Source organism: Papio anubis, chromosome 6, assembly GCF_008728515.1.
Source record: "Papio anubis isolate 15944 chromosome 6, Panubis1.0, whole genome shotgun sequence".
NCBI classification, from domain to species: Eukaryota; Metazoa; Chordata; class Mammalia; order Primates; family Cercopithecidae; genus Papio; species Papio anubis.
In genome coordinates, this window is record NC_044981.1 from 166,099,152 (window position 1) to 166,126,095 (window position 26,944).

The 26,944-nt window shown below is 40.1% G+C and overlaps 1 protein-coding gene and 2 long non-coding RNA genes across 4 annotated transcripts in view; 2 read left to right on the forward strand and 1 right to left on the reverse strand.

Moving 5' to 3' along the window:
- The window catches only part of LOC116275404, a 27,144-nt gene extending 26,578 nt beyond the window's left edge, over positions 1 to 566 (forward strand). The window contains exon 3 of the long non-coding RNA XR_004184495.1: positions 243 to 566. This is a non-coding gene — a long non-coding RNA (uncharacterized LOC116275404). The remainder of the gene's footprint in view (positions 1 to 242) is intronic.
- Positions 1 to 26,944, reverse strand: part of WDR27 (WD repeat domain 27) — a 240,763-nt gene that overhangs the window by 69,984 nt on the left and 143,835 nt on the right. The gene's annotated exons all lie outside the window — the stretch shown is intronic.
- On the forward strand, positions 561 to 3,206 carry LOC110743202. The gene is made up of 2 exons (XR_002521863.2): positions 561 to 637; positions 2,621 to 3,206. It is a non-coding gene; the product is annotated as an uncharacterized LOC110743202 (long non-coding RNA).

Here is a 26,944-nt window from a genome sequence, read left to right on the forward strand (position 1 = left end):
TATCAAATTCTACCGTTTCTGCCACAGCACCTAGCGCTGCCTGACATGTTGTCTGTGTTTTTCACTAGATTAAGGTCTATGAAAACAGAATCTTGGTCAGCCCTGTTCACCTGTTTTCATGGCACTCATTAAATATTTGTTGAATGAATGTTCATATGGATTACATTTTGTACATAAAAATACACCCTCTTGATGTTAGCATTTCAACAAGTGAATTGATGCTGGTTTTCTTGTTTTCTTAGGTCCAGAGTTAGGAAGCAAGGAGCTTTTCTAGTATTAAGAATGACATTGAATCTTCATTTTTTTTTTTTTTTTACTGGAGTTCATTCATGTTGATTATTTCCTTAAACCAGTGAAGATTACTGCCTTTCGAAACTAAAGACAATTATATCTTAATCCCATGGACATTGGGGAGCAAACACTGCTTCCAATCCATCTGAGGAACAGAAACATTTGGATAAGAGAAAGACAATTCAGTAACTTGTCAAATACTTCCTGGCAGACAGCAGATGTGCGACAGACTCCTGCAGAACACAGCTTGTTTCCCAGAAGCACCCAAGCATCCAGCTCGCTGAGTGTTCTCTGCTCTACCTATGGTCTGCAAATGACATGAAATCACAGCAGATGCACAGGGCAGGTGAGGAGAATTCTGTAACATTAAACAGTTTTTTTGTTTTCTTTTGTTTTGTTTGTTTTGTTTTTGAGATGGAGTTTCACTCATTTGCCCAGGCTGGAGTGCAGCAGCGCGATCTCAGCTCACTGCAACTTCCACCTTCTGGTTTCAAGCGATTTTCCTGCCTCAGCCTCCGAAGTAGCTGGGATTACAGGTGCCCACCACCATGCCCGGCTAATTTTTGTATTTTTAGTAGAGATGGGGTTTCAGCATGTTGGCGAGGTTGGTCTCAAACTCCTGACCTTGTGATCTGCCCGTCTCAGCCTTTATTCTCCATACAGCTCTGTCTCTGGATGTAACCAGTGTGATGTGTTAATTACTACTCTTTACTGTGGCAAAGACAGACCTTGAAGATTCTATTTTAATTTTCTTTCTTTCCCAATAAAAATATCTTTAAAGTCTTAAATAAACTAAAACATTTCCACTTTATTTAAAGTTTGGATACAACAAATTGTATACTTATCATTGTACATTTTTAATTTTAATAAAAGTGAAAAGTTTTGAATAATTATTTGAAGACATATAACCTTCAATTTTTTTATTTCTTACCTTTTTAAAACTTATATTTTATCACGGAAAAACATTTCACATTTTTATACTTCACATAATTCCCTTATTTTTTAATACTTGGAGTCACTGAGAATGAGTACAAGATGAGACATTAACAGAAATAGAAAATACTAAAAATGAGAATCAGAAAAAAAATCAAAATAGAAAATCTCAAAGAAGTTTACTTCATTTATTTTTAATTGCATAAAAGAAAGCAGACATGAATTTTACTAAAGTCCATAACAAATTATTGAATAAAGATCTAATATTGAGTAGAAAAATTCCTTTCATCAAATCCATAACGTGAACAGAGCAGAGGGAATTGCCTCGACTTCCTATTTATTATTATTAAAAAATGAGAAACACATTGCCAATCTTTTAGCAGAACACCCACAAATGCACAATGAAAATTACATTCAATTGTCTTTGAAGTTCTGTTTACTTTAGCCATATAAATGAAATTGTGTTCACTTTAGTCAAAAATATGCAAATAAACTTTGCATATTTTTCAATTTTTATGTGACATAGGTGTATTTGTAAATGGGTAGATGCGTATATTTGTTGTTGGGTAAAACATGTTCTTTTCATAGTTGGTTAACCAAAATAACAACTGTAACCTCTGGCTTCTGGCAGTCCCTTAATCTAGACCCCAAAGACAGGAAAATTTAAAATTAAAAAAAAAAAAAAAAAGATGCTTCAGATGAAGTTACACCTAGAAAGGGAATTATCCCTGGGAGGTCTCCTGACTATTGATAGCAATCCAGCACCTATTTTTGAGCACCTACAGTTTAGGGCAAAAATAAAAACATATATATGTGTGTGTGTCAGACTCTGGAGATGTAGAGGTCTCAAGAGACCAAAGTCTAGAGGGGAAACAGGAAAGTGAATTACAGGTCTATGAAAGAGCTGAACAGAAAAGCCTGAGACCTGCTCAGAGGAAGACAGGCTCCCAGAGGAGAACACATGTGTTAGACAGAGCTTCAAGGGCAGATGAGGACTGGCAAAGGAGGTAGCGGAGCTCAGGGTTTCCAAAGAAGAAAGCACAGGACACAGGCACAGCTGTGTGAGAGAGCATGGCGTGGAAGGAGGGGGACAGCCCACACGGTTGGAGCAAATGGCTTTGCAGGAAAATGGGGGGGTGAGGTGAGAAGGATTGTGTGCTGTGTGCTAGACAGAAATGAGTCTTATATCCCATGTCCAGGAGTGACTGAGGACTCCTGAAACTTTTTTGTATGGAAGTAACAAAAGCGACTAAATAGGAAATAGTGGAGAATGTATTTCCTGAGAAAGAGCCATCGGAAAGGAGTGCCTAGTTGGAATCTCAGAAGTTCCCTAAAGACAGCAGGAGTCAGGTTTTAGTCACGCTCCTTTAATAGGTCATCCGTTCCCTGTGCTCAGAAACAGAAACGGCAGAGAGGCAGGAGGGAATGAGCAGAGATCCCACACTGGGCACCACCAGCAATGGAGCTGCAAACACAGGCAGAGCCCCCAGGGAAGGAGCTGTGTTCACAGAACCATGCAGGTACCAGCCTGTGATCCCATCTGCTGCAGTGATGAGCATGTGCTTCACCCCAAAACTCTCAAGGAAGGTGACAATCCCACAAGCAACCATGCATCGCCAGCTGGTAATGGTTCTCAAGAAGGTAAGCCTGTGTGTGTGTGTGTGTGTGTGTATGTGCACATGTATGCATACATGTGCCTGTGTGCATGTGTATTCTGCCTAATTGCCCTGACTAGAACATCCAGTACAATGATGAACAGAAGTGGTGAGAATGAACATCCTTGTTTTTCCTCATCTTGGGGAAAGCACCCAGCCTTTCACCATTAAGACTGATGGTAATCACAGGGTTCACAGGTGGCTTTATTAGTTGAGGAAGCCCCCTTCCATTTGCTGCTGTTGCTGTTGTTGAGTGTTTGTACCATGGCTGGGTGTTAAATTTTGTCAAATCATTTTCCTGTGCATGTTGATATGATTGTGTGGTTTTGTTTTGCTGATGTGATGCATTGCATGAGCTAATTTGCATTTGTTAAACCAACCTTGCATTCTGGGGATGAATCCCACTTGCTGATGGTGTGTAATCCTTTTCATAGATTGCTAGATTTTATTTGCTAGTAATTTGTTGGAGATTTTTGTATTTCTATTCACAGAAAATATTGATCTTAGTTTTCTAATTTTTTGATGTTTTTAATCTGGTTTTGGAATCAGGGTAATACTCATCTCACAGAGTGATGTATTCCCTCCTCTTCTATATATTGTAAGAGTTTGTGAAGAATTAGTGTTAATTCCCCTTTAAGTGTCTGGTAGGCATAACAGTGAAGCCATCTTATCTTTGGCTTTTCTTTGTGGGAAGTTCTTTTTTTATTACTAAGTTAATCTCTTTACTTGTTATAGATCTAGTTCAATGTTCTACTTATTCTTGAGTCAATTTCAATAACTCATGTCTTTCTAGGAATTTGTCCATTTAATCTAAGTTATCTAATTTATTGTAATATAGTAGTTAAAATATTCATTTAAAATTTTTAAAATCTCTATAAAGTTGGTGGTAATGGTCTCTCTTTCATTCCTGATTTTAGTAATTTGAGTCTTGTCTCTTTTTTCTTGGTCAGCTCTAGCTCTTATTCTTTGCTTCCCTGCTTTAGGAATTTCATATATTCAACATCTGGATATAATAATTTGTTAGCTAGGTAAAACATGAACTTATTTATACTAAAGAACATATTAGTATGAAAAATACCTATGAATATTAAATTCTTCTGTGAATTATTTAAGGTATAATTTTACAAAAAAAAACTTGTCTAGAAAATAAAATGCCAAATCATTCAAAGGCAAAATTCTAATACTACAATGCTACCATGGCATAGTGTGAAAACAGCACCAATCCAGGACTCAAGAAGAGCTCTATGATACTAGCTCTGCTATGAACAAGCACGTAATTTTCAATTAGTCACCTATTTTCTTTTGGCTAAAAATGGAATCAGGTGGTCTTTAGGTTCCATCTGGTATGAAGATGCTATCGTTGTTTGATACCTAACAGTAGAGTAAACAACTACATTCACATCAGTGTCAGAGCACCTAAGGAACATCAGATAAAAATCTATTTGGATCCAAATAATAAATACAGCTCGCCTGACATGCCAGGGCCGATTTTCCCTTTCCATGGTTTTCTTTAAGATTCAAAACTGTATTAGCTTTTCTTGGATCTGACAGTTAAAAGGCATTGGAGCCACACAGGAATACCATGAAGGATTTCAAACTCAAATTCAGCAACAAGGAAAAAATAGGTTAATCTATCAGAAGTCCTTTTTTCTTTCTTTTTTTAATAATCTAACATAAATCATGAAAATCCAAAGGCAAAATTAAAAGGCAATAAAATATGTTCCAGTAGTTCACCTTATCCTGGGAAATGAGGCTTACTAACTTGCCCAGATGTACTTAATGCAGCTTAAAACGACCATGTCGTTTAACTTAACCATGTGCATCTGCCTGTCCAAGACCACCCCGGCTCAGGAAAGCTCCGCTTTCATAAAGTATGTGGACCACAGAACTTGGTAAGTCAGACAAGAGCAACAAAGGAGGTTCAAGATGAAGGTTAGAGAGTGCAGGTTTCTCACCAGATTTGTACACACTGTAAATGACAAACAAGAGCAATTATTGTGTAGCTCTGACACCCAGTGTATTCACTTCAGAGTAATGTTTCCAGCAGAAAATACCAGGGCTAATCCATAGTTCCAGACTTTGTCTCCATTAAATCCAATACTGTTCCCACATACTTTAATTTAAAGGAATTAAAACCAATAACTACACACAAGGCTGAGAGATCACTTTACAGAAGCAAATCCAGAAGTTGCCAGCATGCCTGTAAGATTTCATCTCTGGAAAGCATTAAATTATCCTCTGTGCCAACAGCAAAAACAGGCTCAAAAGGAATAAAAATGAAGTACTGGGCTAATAGTTCAAAAAAGCATGAGGCTTTCTGTGGTTTATAACTTGAGGACTTTTTCCTTTTAAGATTCCCTTCAGGTAGAACTTTAAAAAAAAACAATCATAAGCCTTATATCAAGACCATATCTGATGTGAGCCTTGCATAACAGCAAGGACACCCCACTTTTCTCAAGTTCAGTCCATGTGCATCACCAGAGCTACACTTTCACTCCACCAGCTACAGCAGAGTCACTAAATATTTGCAAGGGAGCATTCTCCAAATTAGGTCCATTATTTTTATGAACCTCAATTCTAACAAATGCCATGATAATCCTAGGTTTATTTGTAGATATCTGGATCTCCCATTTAAAGTGCAGAACTAATGAAACTAGTCTTATTCTGACACAGATTGCTTAAAAAAAAAACTACAAAAGAAAACCTGGCTCTGCCAACCCTGGAACAAATGGGTGATCATGCTCACTCACACAACCAATATTCACCAAATGCTCTTGAAACCAAGCAGTGCTCGAGGCTCTGGGATTAGGCCGCTGGGCTCACAAAAGTGATCAGATGTCAAGTCAGACACAAACCAGAAATCTCACCTAGGACCCAGCTTTTCCAATCATTAGAGGGATACAGCCACCAAGAGGCACAAGAAAAGCAGGAAGAAGTTAAGACATCCTGTGTGGGTCTCCAGGTCTTCCCTTCCCTCTTAGCCTCTGGGTAAGGTACATGGTTTAGTTCAGGTTAGAGAGTGCAGGTTTCTCACCAGATTTGTACACACTGTAAATGATAAACAAGAGCAATTATTGTTTAGCTTGTGAAAGGTGGGATATCCATTCTTAAGAGTGATCTTATGGGAGGAGTCCATCCATTTGCTTTGCTTCCATGTTATTGAACTATATCCCATGTTTGGAAGTTTCAGAGAGATCGATTTTCGCTCAGTGTGACAAAGCACTTTCTACAGATTAAATGACATAAGAGTACAGGCTGTTGAAAAGAAGTTTCATGCTACTCTAAGCAGACTGAAGGATCTAGGGATACAGGTTATGAAACATCTCCATTTAATACTTCAAATAGCTGTCTGGTTCTCTAGAGAGCCACAACTCATGGATCCATAGATCACAGATTTATTTACCATGCAATCCTAACCCAGAGACATCCTGCTAAAACCAGCACATAGATAAGGGCCCTTTTCACAGCAAACATCATGGCTGTCTTTACCAGGGGGCCCATTATCCTCACATAAGAGACGCATGTAGGTCACCTGTCTTCTTTTTCTTCAAGTGCTCCCTAGTATTCCTAGTGGTTGAGAGGGAGGAATCGCAGGTCAGCTGCCTCCCAGACAGTAAACAATACAGGTAAGATCTCTCTTCTTATGTAGCTTGTGCTCTTGAGGGAGGAGCATCCAACAAGGAAATGTACGAATAGACAAGACAATGGTAGAGATTTGTGTGCTGCAATGAACATAGGATAGGGTGATGTGATAGGGAATGAGTAAGACAGCTGCCCTAAATTGGGTGATCAAAGAAGGTCTCTCTGAAGATGTGATTTGGGACCTGAGATCTGAAAGACAAGAAGTCATTCGTGAGAAAATCTCTGCAAAACCATCCTAGTCAGGAAGACTAGCACATGCCGAACCCCCAAAGTGGAAGAGCTTGGTGTAAAACAGAAACGTTCGAGAAGCAGAAAACTTGCCTGTAATGTTGGAGAGTATTGGATGGGGGAGAGTGGATAGAGGGTGGAATGTGAGCAAGGATCAGACGACGGGAGGTCATTGATGTGATGGGCGTGGGCTTCAATCTTATTCTGGGTGGAATGAACCACCATGGGGGTAGTGCCAGAAGAATCACTTGATCTGACCTGTGTCTTAGGCCATCTGGCTGTGGGTGGCCATCTGGCTATGGGTGTAGAAGAGGCAGTAGTGGACATATGGGGAAGCTGGAGTATCCTGAAGCAGCCCAGCTGTTAAGAGACGGCAGTCTGGACAAAAACCAGGGGAAATGGCAAGAAACAGAAGGGTTTGGGTTATATATTAAAGTAATGACCAGGAGTGTGAAAATCATATCTCAATAAAGTTGTTTAAAAACATATGGCCAGGAGTCCCTGATTTTTGTAGATATCACTATATATTGAAGCATTTACAGACAAAATGATGGGATGCCAAAGATTTTCTTCAAAACAAATTGGGTGTGTACGTGTGGTGGGGGTGGGGAGAGATGGAGCAAGATAAGCCATGAGCTGACAACTGGGGCAGCTAGGCTAGCCACAGTTGGGTGTGTGGAAATTCATTAACATTGAATATATGTTTAAAATTTCCATAATAAAATGTTTAAAATTGAACATTAAGTCTGGCAGAATCCTGATGGTCACAGGGTGGTGAAACACCTTGTGTGTAGTTTAGTCAATCACTAACCTTACACGCATTCTCTGTAACAACTCCAAGTGATCCTTCAGTCTGCTTAGGGTAGCATGAAACTTCTTTTCAACAGCCTGTACTCTTATGTCATTTAATCTGTAGAAAGTGCTTTGTCACTCTGAGCGAAAATCAATCTCTCTGAAACTTCCAACCATGGATCGTAGTTCAATAACATGGAAGCAAAGCAAATGGGTGGACTCCTCCCATAAGATCACTCTTAAGAATGGATATTCCACCTTTCACAAGCTAAAATGCTGATTCTTTAAGTCACTCTTGAAACCAAAAGTAGATATTTTCCTTAGAAATAGTTATTTTCCTACTCTTCCTCTCCTTTTCTTCATTCCAGGAAAACTCATCTCCTTCTAGGACCTCGCAATGTCAGTTAAGGTCTCTCTTTTCACGGGTTTATTCACAGAGGCCTGCAACATAGCCAAGCCTCCACATACTAGAACACACACACACACACACACACTCTACACACACATATATATGTGTATATGTATACACTAACCATATGCAGTAATATCAAGAGTTTTTGTTCTTCAGTACACATAGTAAATGACATACTCCCATGATACAATCCCACGAAATACACACATCACAGACTACCAAATAAATGTGTAGGCCATAGTTTCTTGCACTCACCCTGTTCTATCTTAATGAAGGAAACATAGCTCAGCATAAGAAAGACTTTATTTTGAAGACAAATTTGAATCTCCTCTAATTTATTAGAATGAGTTGACATTCTAGTCCCTTATCATTAATAAGCAATAGCTTAGGGTGTAATTCCCAACTGGATGGGATGCACACTGTCCTTTCGTGGTTTACATGCCCTCTATTTTGTACTAACGGTGTACAAAGCTTTGGAGTTGTTTCGATGACACAGCCCCCTGGTCTTCTGACAGCCTCATCAGAGTGTCCCAGTTCCTTCTGTCCACTGCCTATAAGAACTGGACCTCCAACATCCTTCATCAAGGGATCTCCCCCATCACGCCAGCCCACTGGGTAGCAACTTGGCCGTCACTTGTCCACAGTTAATGGGACGAAGGATAGGCAACTGACCCAGCCATAATATTCCATTTCATGTTGACAGGATATTCCAGATAAAGCTCTGGCAGTTAGCCATCTCTGTCAGTGCTTCATTTTGCCTGCTGCCCCAAATACTTCGCTTCCTTCTTGCTCTGCGAATCATGTTAGACATCCACCACCATCCCTTACTTAAAAAAAAAAAGCATCAAATAACACAATTCACATCTGAATCTAAGTGTAGGGAAAAGAGAGATCAGACTGTTATTGTGTCTATGTAGAAAGGAAAGACATAAGAAGTTCCATTTTGACCTGTACCTTGAACAATTGCTTTGCTGAGATGCTGTTAATTTGTAAGTTTGCCCCAACTTTGAGCTCACAAAAACATATGTTGTATGGAATCAAGGTTTAAGGGATCTCGGGCTGTGCAGGATGTGCCTTGTTAACAAAATGTTTACAAGCAGTATGCTTGGTAAAAGTCATCGCCATTCTGTAGTCTCAATAAACCAGGGGCACAATGCACTGCGAAAAGCTACAGGGACCTCTGCCCTGGAAAGCCGGGTATTGTCCAAGGTTTCTCCCCATGTGACAGTCTGAAATATGGCCTCGTGGGACGAGAAAGACCTGATCGTCCCCCAGCCCGATAGCCGGGAAGGGTCTGTGCTGAGGTGGATTAGTAAAGGGGAAAGCCTCCTGCAGCTGAGATACAGGAAGGCCACTGTCTCCCGCCTGCCCCTGGGAACTGAATGTCTCGGTATAAAACCCGATTGTACATTTGTTCAGTTCTGAGACAGGAGAAAAACTGCCCCATGGCAGGAGGCGAGACATGTTGGCAGCAATGCTGCCTTGTTACTCTTTACTCCACTGAGATGTTTGGGCGGAGAGAAACATAAATCTGGCCTATGTACACATCCAGGAATAGTACCTCCCCTTGAGCTTAATTATGACATAGATTCTTTTGCTCACATGTTTTCTTGTTGACCTCCTTATTATCACCCTGCTCTCCTACCACATTCCTCTTGCTGAAATAATGAAAACAATAATCAATAAAAACTGAGGGAACTCAGAGACCGGTGCCAGTGCAGGTCCTTGGTATGCTGAGTGGCGGTCTCCTGGGCCCACTTTTCTTTCTCTATACTTTGACTCTGTGTCTTATTTCTTTTCTCAGTTTCTCATCCCACCTGACTAGAAATACCCACAGGTGTGGAGGGGTTGGTCACCCCTTCATCTAAGCAGTTCAGAGAACTTATACCCCAAATCAACAGTCTTTCTTCCCAGCTCTCCCTACTCACAAGCCCGTTCCAAAGAGGCAATGTCAGCGCTAAGACTGACCGTGATGGGTGCGGTTCCTGATCAAAACCAGTTTGTGTCCTGTCCGTAGGTGGGGGTGAAAAAATTTTAAAAACCCAGCTTGTGTCTGTTGGCTCCCTCCCGTGAAAGAAGAGAGGTTACCTCAGCCACAATAACCCCTTTGGACTTCGCATTCCCAGGGCTATACAATGATATTATGATACTTACTATTTTCTTCTGTTAACCTACATAGACTCCTCTCTCTCTGAAAAATGAATCCATCAGCAATGCTACCTCCCAACAGCAAGCCTACCCACCTCTACTTCTCACAACTTTTAACCAAATGTTAAATGGCCATAGCTGTTAACACGTAGGTGGTTTTCTACAGCTACAACCAGGTTTTCTATCCTTTCCTATGGATGGTATAAAGAAATTCAAAATCAATAATCAGCATTGTATTTCTTTTGCTTATGTAAAATTATTCATCATGCAGTCAAGAACATGCTAGGGTGGCTCTTCTTTCCCTATGGCCCCTAGAATGACTATTTAGGTAACAAAAGCAAAATATTCCTCACACCCAACTGAAATGCACTCTTGCCCCATGCCATATAACTTGCTTACTATCACGATGCTTAAAATTACATTGATTTCTTTCACATTGAGATCATATATTCTTTGTTTACTTAAACTAATTTATTTCTGTCATATCTTGAAGATTTTCTGTCTTCTCAGTATTGTTCTTATTGAATAGAATCTCTCTTTTTTTTTTTTTTGAGAGGGAGTCTGGCTGTGTCACCCAGGCTGGAGTGCAGTGGCAGGATCTTGGCTCACTGCAACCTCTGCCTCCTGGGTTCAAGCAATTCTCCTGCCTCAGCCTCCTGAGCAGCTGGGATCACAGGTGTGCGTCAACATGCCCAGCTAAATTTTGCATTTTTAGTAGAGACAAGGTTTCACCGTTTTTTGGTCAGTCTTGTCTCAAACTCCTGACCTCATGATCCTCCCACCTGGGCCTCCCAAAGTGCTGGTATTACAGGCATGAGCCATCGCGCCCAGCCTGAATAGAATCTTTTACCCTGAGATCATCCCAAAATTTTCTGTCCACCTGCATGAACCTGGGCCTGGTATTTTCTAACCCTGAGACATAGCTGAGGCCTGAGATTTCCCTCCATCGCTCCTGGGTTAGATTAGTTATTTCCTGTATTCCGTGCCTTCTCTGTTCTCAGAACCCTCATTTTATTGGTGTATCTGCTCAAGTAAACTCTCCAGGGGAAGTGCTTTGGACATGAATACCATTTCTCTGCATCACTGAAGAAAACTTTATTCTAGCCTTCACTTTAATTGATTTTTTGCTATCTAAAATAAGCCTCCCTCAGAATTTACAATAAAGTACAAGGCGAACAAGGAAAAGCAGACTCAAATAAAAATGTAATAAGGACCATTAAGGAAAGGCAAGAAAAAAAAAAACCAAAAAACCCTAAAATAGAAAAGAGGTTAAAAAGACATAAACAGGGCAAGGCAAACAATAAAACGAATGACAGGCAAAGAAGAAATAACATACATAAAACCAGAGTCCCTGAAGAAAGTAAAAATAAACAGTAGAACAAACCAATATTTAAAACTATAAGAAAAATTTCCGGATTCATAAAAAAGGATACAAATCTATATCCGGACCCACAGCGACCTACTCTGAGCTGGGTATCAGTGAAACAATCAGACTTCACTGAGAATTCTCTACGGGGATGGACGAGCTGCAGAGGAATGTGAATGCGTCAAGCACAGCACACGGCACAGGGCAGCACCACTATCAGACACATCAGTAAGAAACCGTGTGCTGAGATTGCAGAACCAACCAGCTGGCCTTCAGGCATGAGGCCATAAACAGCTTTAACACGCAGGAACTTGGGTGGTCTCTAACCACCAACTCTTTCTGAGGGATCTAATAGAAGAAAAGCTGGGTCTAACCAAGAGACGACTAGAAAACTTTCAGCAAAAGGACTGATGGTCCCGGTAACCCCTACGAGTTGCAACCACAAGCAAATCTGACAAAAGGAAAAGAAAAAAGTACTTAATGAATTTTATACTCTATCCAAGAAGTAGGCATAAGTTAAGCAAAATATCTTGAGACCTAAAAATTCTAATGTTGCTGGGCACGGTGGCTCAAGCCTGTAATCCCAGCACTTTGGGAGGCCAGATCACGAGGTCAGGAGATGGAGACCATCCTGGCTAACATGGTGAAACCCCGTCTCTACTAAAAAATACAAAAAACTAGCCAGGCGTGGTGGCGGGTGCCTGTAGTCCCAGCTACTCGGGAGGCTGAGGCAGGAGAATGGTGTGAACCCGGGAGGCGGAGCTTGCAGTGAGCCGAGATCACGCCACTGCACTCCCGCTTGGACGACAGAGCAAGACTCCATCTCAAAAAAAAAAATTCTAATATAATACATAATGATGATAAATCTTAACATGTCAGTTAATAAAGATTAATTATTTTCTGAATGAATGACTATTTCTAGGTTTTTTCCTCCTCCAGACAAATAGGGAACACAATTTTATATTAAGGGAACAACTTCAGGATTTCTGAAGACAAACTGTTGTTACATAGGTCCACTGTTCCTCCTTCAAAACTTTTCATAGGAAAGGGGTGTAGATTTTAGACATTTGCAGAAATCCTGAGGATGACACTTGCAAACTGTGCTGTCTCATAGAGCTCATAATTTATTTTTAAAGGTGAGTTTAAGGAGGTAAAAATGTATATGCAAAAATGCCAAATTTTATCAATGAATCATCAAATGGGTAGTTAAAAGTTTAACGATAAATAGGATATTTATGTCATTTTGAAGTATCTAGCCAAAAACCACTTATTAATTTTATAGAGAAAAATAATTGACTTTATAATAGGGAAATCTGATCAGCAGTATCTGAGCCAGTTATTAAATTAAACAAACTAATTGGAACAAGCCAGCATCATTTACTGATGAAACTCATTGGAACAAGCCAACATCATTTAACGACTGATGAAAGAAAAGTACAGTTTTGTTTCTGTGGCATTCCTGCCCCCCAAAAAATCTAATTACAAGACAATATCAAAAATGTCAAATGAGGAAAATTTTACAAAGGAATTGACCTGTACTTTTTAAAAATGTCAAGGTCAAGAAAGACAGAAAAGCTTAGAATATATTCCAAGAGACCAAGACAAAATAACTAAATGAAATGCATCATCCTGAAGAGGAAAAAGAGTGACAAAGCATTTTTAAATGTTAAAATTGGAAGTGAACTGTAGAGTAGATAAATAGGCAATAGTCTTGTATTAATGTTACATTTCCTGACTTTGGTAACTGTCCTCTATTTACGTAAGGGGATGTCCCAGGTCTTAGGGAATGCATACTAAAGTGTTTAGGCATAAAGGGAATCATATTTCAACCAACTCTCAAGCAGTTTGGAAACTAAATTTATAATATACACAATCTAATAAAAATCTTATGCAAGCCATATGTATGATCTTAAATTTTCCAGTAGCCATATTTTAAATAATTTAATTTTGGTATTTGAGTTAATGCATTAAACAAAAATATTTCAATATATAATCAAGATAAAAATTATTATTGAGCAAACATATCTTTTGTACGACGGCTTCAAAATCTCATGTGTATTTTAGACTTACAGAGCATCTCAGCATGGACTAACCACAGTGAAGGTGCTAATCAGCTACATGTAAGAAGAATGAGAAGGAAGGAATATGAATAAATAATAAATCAATAAGAAAATGGGACATGTGTAAATAAAATAATTATTTAATCTGGGTAAAATATATATAGTATTTTACATATTATTTTTATATCTTTTCTATCAGTTTCAAATAATATCAAAATTTTTTTAAAAGTTAAGCAAAAAATGATAAGAAAAGGCAATGAACAACCTGACACCAATAAATTTGAATACTCAGCAAATAGGCAAAGTTCTAGAGAAATGTCTTACCAAACTGAATACAAGGAACTATTTAAAGCCAGAATAATCCCATCATAGGACAACAGTTCTTAAACATTTTGGTCTTAATATCCCCTTCATACTCTTAAAAATTATTGAGATTTCAAAGGGCTTTTACTCATGTGGGTAATTTCTACCAATATTTAGCAAATTAGAAATTAAAAATGAAAAGTTTTAAAAATATGTATTTATTAATTTATTTAAATTCATAATAATAAATCCATTGCCTTTTAACAGAACTTATTTTATATGGTAATTATATTTTCCTAAACAAAAAAAAATTGGTGAGATGAATGCCATGTGGTTTTATATTTTTTCAGCATTCAGTCTGTTGCAATCTGTTGTTTGGGTTGAAGACATGGGGTTGGGAAAGGAAGAAGTATTTTTAATACTCATTTCAGATAATTGTGAATAATTCTTTTTTAATACTACTTCAAAACGTGATGAGTGTATATTTTCTAAAGGTTATGTGAGTTGTGAAACTTGAAACCTTGTCAATAAATTGTTTGCATTTTGAAGCATTAAAATCTATTGGTCTATCTTCCACTTTGAATAGATTTTCACCAATGTATGATTTTGTAACAACATGCATTAATCACCTAGAAAACATCAGTTCACTGAGTCGTGCAGATTTCAAATACTGACATATTACGTTACACAATATCAAAATATCACAGTTGATCACATCAACAAGCTAAAGAAGAAAAATTATATGATAACAATTGTTGCAGAAAAGTATTTGGAAAAGGCAACATATATTTAATATAAACTCAGCAATTCAGGAAGAGAGGAACATTGCCTTGATAAACAGCATCAAGAAAACACAACTAACATCACACTTAATGGTGATGACTGGATGCTTTCCCCTAAGTTTGGGGATAATGAAAAGATGTCTACTCTCACACTCTCAGTCCACATAGTGCTCTAGGGTATAGCGACTGAGATAGGCAAGAGTAGGACAGATTTGGGGGAGGAAATAAACTGTCCTTATTTGCAGAGGACATGCTTATTTACAGAGAAAATCCCAAGACATTTATTTAAAAAAAAAAAAAAAACTCTTAGAAGTAATAAGTAAATTCATCAAAGTTGCAGGATATAATATCATCACATAAAATCAGTCTCACTTCTTTTTCTTTTTTTTTTTTTGTTTGAGATGGAGTCTCGCTCTGTCACCCAGGCTGGAGTGTGGTGGCGCAATCTCAGCTCACTGCAACCTCCGCCTCCCAGGTTCAAGCGATCCTCTTACCTCAGTCTTCCGAGTAGCTGGGGCCACAGGCACCACCACGCCCAGCTAATTTTTGTATTTTTAGTAGAGATGGGATTTCGCCATGTTGGCCAAGCTGGTCTCAAATACCTGGCCTCAAGTGATCCAACTGCTTTGGCCTCCCAAAGTGCTGGGATTACAGGTGTGAGCCACTGCACCCAGCCCAAATCAGTCTCATTTCTATATCCTAAAAATGATCATGTGGAAACCAACTTTTAAAACACAGTATTATTTACAATCATTCTAAAGAAAATTATATACCTACGTATAACTTTTTTAAAAAGTCTGTAATATATGCATGCTGACAACTCAAAATGTTGACAAAAGAAATCAAATATCAAAATAAATGGAAATACAAACCATGTTCCATGTACTGGAAGACTCAACATAGTAAAAATGTAAATTCTCCCCCAGATTTATCTATAGGGTTAATGAAATTTTAACCAAAATCCCAAAAAGAATTTTTGTAGACACAGACAAGCTTATTCTAATATTTATCTGGAATGGCACAGTACTAAAATAGTTAAAACTTGACAAACAAGAATAAAATGAGAGGAATTACTCTACCTCACAGTATAGCTTACTTTACGGCCACACTAATCAAGACAGTATAGTACTGGTGAAGAGACAAGACACAGAGCAATGAAACAGGATAGAGAATGAAGAAACAGACCCACACGAATATGCCCAACCAATATTTGATAAAGGTACAAAATAAATTATAAAACTTTTAGAAAAACACATAATAAAACATCCATGGGATCTAGGGTTAGGCAGAGTTCTTATATTTTGCACCAAAGAAGAATCTATACAAGGAAAAGTTGACCAATTATACCTCATCCAGCCGGGCCTGGTGGCTCACCCCTGTAATCCTAGCACTTTGGGAGGCTGAAGCAGGTGGATCACTTGAGCCCAGGAGTTTGAGGTGATGAGACCCCATCTCTACGTAAAAATACAAAAATTAGTACAGCGTGGTGCGTGGTGGTGCCTATAGTCCCAGCTACTCAGGAGGCTAAGGTCAGAGGATCACTTGAGCCGGGAGGCAGAGACTGCAGTGAGCTGAGATTGCGCCACTGTGCTCCAGCCTTGGTGACAGAGTGAGACCCTGTCTCCAAAAAAATAAAAATAAAAAACTTCTGCTCTGTGAAAGACCTGTTAAGAGGATAAAAAGGTGAAAAGGTAAGTTACAGAATTGGAGAAAACATTTTCAAGCTAGACATCTGACAAAACACTAGTATTTAGACTACATACTTTATATATATATATACACACACACACATACATATATAAATTTTATGATACATAGTAAATATATATATACATATATATATACACACACATAAAAAAATATATATATATATATAAAACACGACTCTCAAAACTCAACAGGAAAACAACAAACAGTTCAATTAGAAAAAGGGAAGAAAAAAAGAAAAAGGGTAAGAGATACGAACAGATATTCTGTAAGCCACCAAGAGGCTTACACAGATGACAAGTAAGCACATTAAAGATGCTCAGCCTCACCAGCCATTAAGGAAACACAGATCAAAGCCACAGTGTGGTATCTATCAGACACACCTATCTCTGTGGCTCAAACAGAAAACAGTGACAACATCAAATGCTGACAAGGACATGAAGAAATGAATCGCTCACACACACTGCTGGTGGGAATGTAAGAGGATATGGTCACTCTGAAAACAGTTCAGTGTTTCCAAGAAAACGAAACAAGCAACTGCCCAACAGTCCAGCAACTGTGTACTTAGACATTTGCCCCAGAGGAGAGACAACTTCTGTTCACACAAAACCTGTGTATAGGAGCGTTCACGGCAGCCCTATCTGAGACAGTCACTCTGCTGTGCTGCGGGGACCTGGTATCCAGCTCCCATACGAAGCTGGCTCACAGCCAGCCTCCACGGGCACTCCCTTCTGCTTCCCTTTTGAGTCTTCCTGGGCCCTCAGGAGCTCAGAGAGAGCGGTGGGGACACTGAGGATAGGGCAGATGTGTATCCACAGTCTCCTCAGACTTGCCTGGCTGCAGATTCTAAACCACTGACACCACCCTCTTCGTGCCACTGAGCACACCTGAGGTCATCTCTTCTCCAGTTTCCAGATGAGAAATAGGACACAAATCCCTTCTACCCCCAGACCCTCAAACCCATCATGGAAGGGTTCCACAGCTCAAGCAAAGCTTAGCATGGATGAAATGGTCAAGAAGCTACCACAAAATGAGAATAATTTTATGAAAGAAACTTTCTATGTAAAATCTCCAGCTGTCTGGCCATGTTTCTTATCGACAATAACTATACTAGGGGTGCTGGCTTATGTAAAACTCAAACGACTGGAGAGACCTCACGGTGCCTGCTTAGTTTGTTAGAGACAGTTTTTACTTACAGTCTAGCTCTTGGGTATGTTCTCACAATCGAAAGTGAGGAGACAGCCAAGAAAAAAGGGACAGGACACAAATTACTCATATCAGAAAGGAAAGAGGGGACACCACATATACAGATCTCATAAAAAAGATTAAAAAAAAGAATTCTATAAATAACTTTATGCCCATAAATGTGATAACCTACACAAAATGGACCAATTCCTTGAAAGATACAATATGCCAAAACTCACACAAGAAGAAACAATCTACGTAAGACTATATCCAAAATTGAATAAATAATTAATAACTTTTCAAAACAGAAACCACTAGGCCCAGATGGGCTCACTGGTGAATTATACCAGATATTTAAATAATAAATGACTCCAATTCTCTATAATCTCCTTTAAAGGATAGAAACAGAAAGAATGCTTCCAAACTCATTCTATGAGGCCAGCATTTCTCTAACAAAAAAGCCAAGGACAGTAAAAAGAAAAAAGAACAACTAGAGACTAATATTTCTCATGTACACAGATGCAAAAACCCTCAATAAAATATTAGTAAGTTGAATCCAACAATGTAAGAACGAAATTATACACCTTGACCAGGTGGGATTTATCTCAGGTACGCAAGGCTGATTCAACATTTAAAAATCAATTAATGTAATCTATCCCATCAATAAGCTAAAAAATATCAATAGATACCAAAAATCATTTGACAAAATACCACACCCATTCATAATAAAAATTCTCAGTAAACTAAGAACAGAGGAGAACTTCTTCAACTTCATAAAGAATATCTACCAAAAACCTACATCTAACATCACACTTAATGGTGAGAAATTTAAAGCTTTCCCACTGAGATTAGGAACAAAGCCAGGATATCCCCTTTCCCTACTGCTTTTCAACATTGTACTGGAATTCCTAGCTAATGCAATAAGACAAGAAAAGGAAATAAAAGGTATACAGATTGGTAAAGAAGAAACAAAACTGACTTTGTAGATGACATGATTGTCTACATAGAACATTTGAAAGAATTTACCAAAAAAAAAAACCTTCTGGAACAAATAGTGATTTTAGCAGGGTTGCAGAATTCAAGGTTAATATACAAAAGTTAATCACTTTCCTATATACCAACAATGAACAAGTGGAATTTGAAATTAAAAACACAGTATCATTTACATTAGCACCCAAAAATGAAACAGGTATAAATCTATTGAAATAAGTACAAGGTCTATATGAGTAAGATGACAAAACTCTAATGAAGGATATCAAAGGAGAACTAAATAAATGGAGAGCTATTCCATGTCCATGGATAGGAAGACAATACTGTTAAGGTGTCAGTTCTTCCCAATTCAATCTATAGATTCAATGCAATCCCAATCAGAACTGCAGCCAATTATTTTGTGTATATCAAAAAAATGATTCTGAAATTTATACAGAAAGGCAAAAAACTATAATAAACAACTTACTGTATTTTTTAGACAGCTAGAAGAGAGGATTATGAATTTTACCAAGAAATAATAAATGCTTGAAGTGATTGATATGCGAATTACCCTGATTTGATCATTATACAGTGTATGCCTGTATTGAAACACCACACTGTATGTATGAAAAGAAAAAGACCTTTCATATATACATAGCAATATTTCATATTTCATATACTGAGAATAGCCAACTCAGTATTGAAAGAGAAGAACAAAGCTGAAGAGGTAACAGTTCTGTACTTCAAGACTTACTATGAATCTATAGTAATCAAGACTGTGCTGTGTTGGAAAAAGAAGACACAAACAGAGCAATGGAACAGAATAGAGAGCCCAGAAATAGACCCACACAAATACAGCCAACAGATCTTTGACAGAGGAGCAAAGACAATACAATGAAGAAAAAAGCCTTTCAACAAATGGTGCTATAGAACACCTGGACATTCACATGCAAAAAAACAAATGAATCTAGACATTGACCTTACACCCTTCACACGAAAGTTAACTCACAACTGATCACAAACCTAACTGCAAAACGCAAAGATATATAATTCCTAGAAGATAACATAGAAGAAAACCTAGATGACCTTGGGTATGGCAATGACTGTTTAGATACAACAAAAAAAAGCATGATCTATGAAAGAATAATTGAAAATCAGGACTTCACTGAAGTTAAAAACTTCTTCTCTGAAAAGGTGAATGAGAAGACAAGCCACAAACTGGGAGAAAATAAATGCAAAAGACAAATCCGATAAAGAACTGCTATCTAATATATATATATACACACACACACACACACACACACATATACACACACACACATATATATATAAAAGAAAATAACCCGATTAAAAATTGGGCCAGAGATGTCAACAGATGCCTCACCAAAGAGGGACATACCGATGGCAAATAAGCATATAAAAATGCTCCACATCACGTCATCAGGAAAATGCACATTTACACAACAATGAGATTATTTGCACACCTATGAGAATGGCTGAAGTCCAGAACATGGACAATACCAAATGCAAGTGAGGATGTGGAGCAACAGGAACTCCCATTCATTGCTGGTGGGAATGCAAAATGGTGCAGCCTTTTTGGAATATAATTTGGCAGTTTCTCACAGAACTAAACATACAATTACCGTATGATTCAGCAACTGTATTCCTTGGTATTTACCAAAAGAAGCTGAAAATTGTTGATCACACAAAAATTGCCACGGATGTTTACAGCAGCTTTATTCATAATTGCAATATATGAAAAATACAAAGACGTGCTTCAGTAGGTGAACTGATAAAACTGTCGTGCATCCAGATGATGGACTGTGATCCAGCACTAAAAAGAAGTGAGCAAGAAAGCCATGAAAAGACACAGAGGAAACTTAAACACACACTATGCAGAGAAAGATGCCAATCTGAATAGGCTGCATGCTGTGTGATTCCAACTCTATGATCTCCTGGAAAAGGCAATGCTACGGAGAGAGTAAAGAAACCAGTGGCTGCCAGGAGTTAGGAAGGAGAGAGGGATGAATAGGCAGATTCTCAAGGCAGTAGAACTACAGTATGTAGAGAACGCACGCTATGATGCTGTCATGGTGGATGATGCCATTATAGACTTGTCAGAACCCATGGAAGGCACACCACCAAGAGTGAATGCTGATAAACTGTGGACTTTGGCGATGATGATGTGTCAATGTAGGTTAATCAACAATGGTAAAGGTAACAAACGTACCACTCTGGGGGAAGATGTGGACAGGGGGCCAGGAGGCACACGGGAAATCTCCATACTTTCCTCACAATTTTGCTGTGAACCTAAAACTGCTCTTTAAAAAAGAATGTGTTTAAGTAAACTTTCAGAAAACCCTCATATATCATTATAAGAATGTTCAGTTACATTGTATATTTCTAAAAGAACACATCTAGCATCAACAAGAAAATTAATGAGGCTAAGAACTGCCATCCACTGAGTAGATGAAATGGTAGTCTAGGGTACTGGGTCCACTGATCCACTTAATGCTTGTGTGCCATTCTGAGTTATTTTTATTGTATTTTATTTAGTTATTATTTATTTATTTTGAGATAAGGTATCACTCTGTCACCCAGGCTGGAGTGCAGTGGCGCAATCTTAGCTCACTGCAACCTCTGCCTCCTGGGTTCGAGCAATTCTCCTGCCTCAGCCACCTGAGTAGCTGGGATTACAGGCATGTGCCACCATACTCGGCTAATTTTTATATTTTTAGTAGAGATGGGGTTTCACCATGATTTCCAGGCTGGTCTTGAACTGCTAGCCTCAAGTGATGCACCCACCTCAGCCTCCCAAAGTGCTGGGATTACAGGTGTGAGCCACCACAGCTGGTCTTATTTTATTTTTGAGACAGGGTCTTGCTCTGTTGCCCAGGCTGGAGTGCTGTGGCTCAATCACAGCTCACTGCAGCCTTGCAGTGAACTCCTGGGCTCAAGCAATCCTCCCACCTCAGCATCCCACGTAGCTGGGACCACAGACATGCGCCACCACACCTGGCTAATTTTTGTATGTTTTATAGAGATGGGGTCTGACTATGTTGCCCAAACTGGTCTTGAACTCCTGGACTCAAGCAATCTGCCTGCCTCAGCCTCCCAAAGTGGAGGGTTTACAGGTGTGAACCACCATACCTGGCCATTTTGAGTTATTTTTATGTGGGCATAGATTACAATAAATAAGGAACATAAACTCATCTAAGGAAAAACAAATGAAGAAAAATATTATAAAATTCCAAAGGCGTTTGGGCTGGCATGGCCATTCATGCTATTTTGGAAAGGTGAATGAGTCCCCACCTTATAAATAGAAATCATATTTCAGTCGGACGAAACTACTACAGTAAACACACTGATTTCTACCACCCCTACAGCTAATGAACTGGAACTCACAAGGCTGCAATCACTTCATTAAGTAATTCAGACACACAGAGACCCCATGCCCACCCTCACTGGGCCCCCTTCTCTGGGTTATGTTTTTCACAGATCTCTCCTGATTTACTGCAGGCACCTCCTAGTTGGTCTCCTGTGTCCAACCTCTTCCTCTAAAGTTTTTTCTCAACACAACAACCTGAGTGACTCTCTTAAAACAAGAGGAAGACCCAGCACTTTGGGAGGCTGAAGTGGACGGATCACCTGAGGTCAGGAGTTCGAGACCAGCCTGGCCAACATGGTGAAACCCCGTCTCTACTAAAAATACAAAAAAATTAGCTGGGCGTGGTGGTGGGCGCCTGTAATCCCAGCTACTCAGGAGGCTGAGGCAGGAGAATCACTTGAACCCAGGAGGTGGAGGCTGGAGTGAGCCAAGATTGTGCCACTGTACTCCAGCCTGGGCAATAAAAGCGAGACTCCGTCTCGAAAAACAAAAAAAAAAAAAGGAAAAAGAAAAACCGTGTCGTATTAGTGGCCAGAGAGTAAAGACGATTCTGGCTGTGAAGGCCAGGTGGCTTGTGTCATAACCACTCAACTCCGCTGTTGCTATTCTCAACAGTCACAGTCGATACTTAACATGCATGCCTGCGTGCTGATAAAACTTTGTTTACAAAAACAGTGTCATCTGCAAACCCCTGTCTTAGAAGTCAGATATTTCTTAGTGATCTACTCCATACCCTCCCATGGCTTCCGTCCCACGAAGAGAAGCCGCAGACAAAGAAAGGCCTCGGGGATCTGGGCCCCACTGCCCCCCGCCACTCAGGAGCTCTCTCGCTCACTTGCTGCTGCAGTGTCCATCCTGCTGACCCAAGCATCCAGGCTCCGTCCTGCTCGGGCCTGGGTTCTCATCGTCCCGCCACCTGGCAGTCACGCAGTCCACCCCGACCACACATGCAGAGTCATTGTCCCCACCTGCCCAAGCTGCCCCACCTCTTCTTTCCATTTAGCAATAGAACCCGTGGCCTTTTAATAAGCATGTAAATGACCACTCATTTTATTACTGTTCGTCTCCCCCACTGCACAAACATAAATGCACTGAAACGCCAGCTCCATGAGGACTTTCAGCCCGTGTCCACTGCAGCCCTCACTCCCAGAGCAACGGCTGAATGCGGAGGGCGTGGAATACAGCTGTGTTGGACAAATGATATCTATTTAACAGCCATACACCCTGCAGCAGCTCCTTCATAAACCTTTCTTGAATTAAGTTACTTAATAATATTTCACTGATGAAACTAGCAATAAAAGAGGTGAAATAACTTGTTCAAGGTCATGTAGCCAGTAAGAGGTAAAGGCGAGATTCATGCCAGGTTCCACGGAAGAAAGGCTTGCTCTGAACCATTCACCTGCCTCCCTGGATCCTGATTTATTGGGATGGGATTCTCCCAAACTGCCTTCCACCATCTAACGTTTAAACATTGCTAGTGGAACTGTGTTACCATGTATGTAAAAATGAATTGTATTTTCATGCATGTCATCTGTAATTGAGGATTTTTCACTGTTTTAAAAGACTCTCTCTCAGTTGAGGCTGAAATAATCACCCCTCATGACGTCCTCATTGCATGAACTTGAGAGTTCTGCAGTGGCAGATGCTGTTCCAAAAGGCAGCTAAGCGCGGCTCACAGGTGCTCTGTATGCTCTTAGGGGCGGGTGTGTGTGTGTGTGTGTGTTTGGGGCGGTGTGTGTGTGTTTGGGGAGGGTGTGTGTGTGCGCGCGCATGTGTGTGTGTGTGTGTGTGGGGCGGGTGTGTGTGTGCTGCATGTGTGTGTGTGTGGTTCAATGCAGGTGGTTCCAGATGGTGGCATTGCAGGTTCAGAGGTCTCAGAGTGGCCTTAGGCAGGTTCACGGGTGGGGTGGTGGAGGGTGCGGCAGGTTTGGGGGCGGGTGGCAGGTTCAGGGAGGGTGGTGGTCGGGCGGGTGGAAATGGAGGGTGGTGGAAATGGTGGTGGTGGAATGGAATCTGGAAAGATCCGAGGACTGGGAGGAAGCACCGAGTCCTGGCTGGCCCCCATGGCCCCTGCTCTAGGGGGCCGCCAACCCCTCACTCCCAGCCGGGCCGTGCACCATCTGCCTGCCCATCCGCGCGCTGTTCTTTCCTGTTTAATACACAGGCCAGGAGGAAGACGTGGTACCATTTTTATCTTCAGAAAAGAAGAGCAATATAAAATATTCTCTGCCAAATTTTCACTGAATCTTTATGACACATTTTAGAATATAAATGAGAAATAAAGTGCCACAAAAAGATGAGTATATATTGTCATAAAATGGAAGGACCAAAACACACAGATCAGCTGTTCTGTAGCAGGAGGATTTCTGGTCTTGGACCCAGGATTTCTGCCTCAGAACCTTCTCTGCCATTCAGTAACTGAGTGGCCGGGGGTCACCCTCAAGCGCTTTGAGTCTCAGTCGCCTTTCTACATAAGGGAATGATAACACCGTCTTTTAAGGCCTGCCTTGAAGGCTAAATTGATATTGTTATGCGAACATTACAACCTGCTAGAAGAGCATAACATGCTTAAGGGGATACTCAAGGTTCTCTTCTCCCAGAATAAACTGAAAGTATTTCCACAAATGTCACAGGGAAAATATTTCCACAAATGTGGGGGACGTTACCGCTCACATGTTCAAACTATATTGTGTTCCGAAGCCCCGGAACCATCCAGATGTTCCGAAGAGGCGAAAGGGTGTGAGAGAAGAATCCTGGCTGAGAGTGGAAGAGCTGATTTTACTCTAAAGTTTGCCACAAATTCGGTCTATGACATTTGACAATTCCTAAATTCTCTAAATGGCGGATTTTTGATCTGTAAAATGAAATTATTCTTTGTAATCTTTTAAGTCACTTTTTTAAAGTGTGCTATTGTTCTAGTTCTGCTAAAATTTCGCATAAACAAACAGGCTGACAAAGAAGTCATGATTATCTGAGGAAATGAAGTAATAACCAAGTGGAATGCTGCTCCCTGTCAAGGGAACTCAAGAAACCCAACAGCAAAGGGCAGATCTGAGGCTAGGAGCCTCAGCTTCTAGTTCATGCCCAGTTCATGCCCAGCCCATGCTCCCTTCAGCCTCAGGGGCTGGAAGGACTCAGTGGCTGGGCGGGAAGGGCCTGTAATCGGGCACAAGTGCCTAGCACGCTCTAAAGGAAAGCCTGATGGTTAATGCAAGAAGACGGGGAGCCATCAGCAGAGGCAAGTCCTCTGACCACAAAATACGAGCAAAGCTGCCCCTGTCAGTGCTTTGCCAGCAAATCACGGATGTGCTACGATTCATGGCCCTGCCTGTCAACTCCAGTACTTTTTATATGAATCATTGCTGGCGAAATACAATTTTAAATATTAAAATCGCCTAAAGTATTACCAAATGAAAATATTGAAGTAGGATGCATCCTTAAAAATATAAGCATTTCTGCATTCCAGATCCCAAACTTTTGGAGCCGCAAACACTGTTCCCATGTGGCTTCTGTGCCACCCAGTTCTGTGTTTCAACCCAAGCAATGACTGCACCACCACCCTCCGTGCTGGTCAACCACCGCTATGCACGATTGTAAAAGGGGATTAGCTGTACCTTCCCCGCAAGTGCATTACTAACCTCCTAGGTTATGTGACAGGCTACTTTTATGCATAAAACGTGCTTAGCTTCTGGTGATTTACCATTTTAAATGTTTCCAAAGTAAATTGACTACATAGATTTTGTTTTCTAGAATTCTGTGTGGTAGACGTACATTTCAGCCTCCACGATGATATAAATACTCTTGGTTGAAAAATACTGCACTTTCTAGGCAATATTAAAATAAGTAAAGTTGTTAGAAATAACTGGTTATAACACATAAGAATATGGATTGATTTATTTCACCAGCATTCACTGAGGATCTGATCTATACTGATGATTAGGGTGACTAAGAAGAAAAAAATGAAGAACTATTCTTCCCTTGAATAACTAAAATTCCAGTGGCACACAGGATATGTAAGCTGACAGTTTACAATGTGAGGCCCGGGTCCTCTTCACATCAGCATCTAAACCCTGTAATGGAGACACCAAGGTCTGACGCCAACTTCATTTCAGGAGATGTCTCAGAGAGGACAACATTTGAAGGAGGACGGAGGGCTAAGGAGCAGTCTGGAAAGAGCGAGTGGGAAAAACACATTCCAAGCAAAGAACAGCAGACTGCTCCAGGCCAAACTCATCACCAGAGCAGGAGAGGGCTCTGGGGACCAGTGCACAGAGAAGGATGGAAGAGAGACCAGGCAGAAAGGTAGACTCGGCAGCACGAGGTCAACCTTGCTAGGACTAAATCCTACAGGCAGTGAAGAGGATGAAAAAACAATGATCATTTATATTTCTCACTAAAATTCTTAGGGGAAAAAATAAAAATTGTCAAGTAACACAGCAAAACTATGGGCATACGACACATGAGGTCAATTACAATACAATTAACCAATCTTAGTGAGTCATTTTCCAGAATAATATTAGTGAGCCTTCACTTTTGTAATGGAGCCCATAAGATCACCAAACATTTTAGAGGTATAATTAGGAGAGACAATAATTTTCTTCACTAGGCAACTACAATAACAACCATACCACTGGAAGAATAAGCCAAATTCACTTCTTTTGAAATTATAATAAGATTATTAAGCAAGAGATTTAACTTACAGAGATAATGAAATTCCACCAAGGACACCAGTGAAAAGGAAATTGTTTTTAACACTTGTTGCTGGAGCCAACAGATATTCATACAGGGAAAAATGACTCTTTACCTTACCTTTCTCCCCACCCAAAATCAGTTTGTGATGGAGGTGGAGGAGGGACCCACGCCCTCATGTGACCTGTCTGTGAGCATGGGAGGCGTCTGCGGCATATAACACAGAATGTGGGATGAATCAAGGCGTGCCTGTGCACACAGTTGCATCTTGCTGGAGTCTCTCTCGCTTGCTGGCTGTGAGGATGCATGTGGTTGTGCTGGGGACCCTGTGAGGCAGGAGCCTTAGGGGCCTCAAGGAGCTGATGGTGGCTTCTACTCTGTAGCCATCAAGAAA